Genomic DNA, 1,715 nt, shown 5'->3' with positions numbered 1-1,715 from the left:
AATTCTGGAATATGTAATCCAGAGAGTTCTGGCAAGTCAGTGCCACATACTTTGCTCTATAAGACTGGGCAAACAAGGAGGCTCATAAATTTGGTAGTAAATATTACAGGAGTACCCTAGTCAGGCAAGGGAATTCAAACACTGGATCCTGATCATCATGGACCACTGTTAAAACAAACATATATAGCCGGGTGTGGTGGCACACGCCTTTAATCCCACCACTCGGGAGGGAGTTCGAGCCCAGCCTGGTCCACAATGTGAGTTCCAGGACAGCCAGGGCTATACAGAGAAACCCTGTCTTGGGGGGGGGGGGGCAAAAAACAAGAAAACACAAAAAAACAAACCCTCAACAAACAAGCATATATGCAATGCTGTAGAAGACACATTACAATGGTTACAGGAGAACTGGAGCAGGCAAGAGAGAAATGGCGTTTTACTTTATAATGTCAGACTAGAACTTTTGACTTCTAAAATTGACTTACTATTTGTATTTTTGTCTTATTTGTTATGACTGTGTGTTTGGTTCCTGGATGGGCACAAGGAACTGAGTTGCATATTTTACATATCAAAGCAGACCTGGCCTCCAGGTTCTCCCAGCATCCCTCAGTAGTCCCTACCTGGCATACCCTTCCCCTAACCCTGAACTTTCCAGCCCAGGGGGGCTGGGCTACCCTTCCTCTAGAGGTTCCTCCCTATACAATGCAGATATTTCTTTCTCTTCCTCTCTCTCTCTTTTCCCCACCCCTTCCCCTCCTCTCTCCCTTCCTCCTCCTTCTTCTCCTCTTCTCCTCTTTTCTCTTTGCTTGCAGGCCTTTTCTCTCTTTCTGCTTCCCTTCCACCCCCGCCCCCATAGTAACTTCCCTGGCCTCAATCCTTGGGGGCCAGTGAACTCACCCGACAGCAGCTTCCCAATAAACCTGCCTTTAATGTAATCCAATGTGGCTTGAATTGGCTCATTTCACCAGCAGGTAAATAACTCATCGCTGTGTACGTTGTGTATATATATGAGCATGTGTGTATGAATGTAGGTGCATGCCTGCCATGTGCACAGGTGAGACATTGGAGGACAACTGTGGAGTCAGTTCTCTCACCCTGTAGAATTTAAAATTCAAGCTCAGATTTTCAGCCTGGGCAAGAGCTATAGGCACCACCTCTGACTTGTTTATTTTGTGTATGTATGTGTTCTTCCTGTTCGTGTATGTATATGGTGCAAGCATGCATAGGCACATGAATAGGCACAGACACATGCGGAAGCCAGAGGTTTCTTCCTTAATCATTTCCCTACCTTGTTTTCTGAGATGGGTGTCTGGGGCTCACTGACTCAGGGATACTACCTGGCTTTGAAGTCCATGGGATCCTCCCGTCCTTTCCTCCTCTGCACTGGGCTTACTGCTGAACTGCTGAACTGCTGAAGCACCTCTTTAATGTGAGTGCCAAGGACCAAAAGGGAGTCTACGTGGGCGCATGGCAAGCATTTATGAACCAAGCCGTTTCCTAAAACGTAAATAATAAAATTGGAATGATAATTTTTTAACAACAAATTTGCCTTTCTTCTAACGCCACAGAATTTTAATCTACGATACTGACATCTAGCAAGGATCATTTTCTGCTTGATTTTAGCACTCGATCTGGGGTTTAATCAAGTGTGCATTTAGCACACTTAACAACGATCAGTTGAGCTATTTCTTTTCTTTTCTTTCTTTCTTTTTTTTTTT

Source organism: Mus caroli, chromosome 17 (genome assembly GCF_900094665.2).
Source record: "Mus caroli chromosome 17, CAROLI_EIJ_v1.1, whole genome shotgun sequence".
Classification (NCBI taxonomy): domain Eukaryota; kingdom Metazoa; phylum Chordata; class Mammalia; order Rodentia; family Muridae; genus Mus; species Mus caroli.
This window is presented reverse-complemented; position numbering follows the sequence as displayed.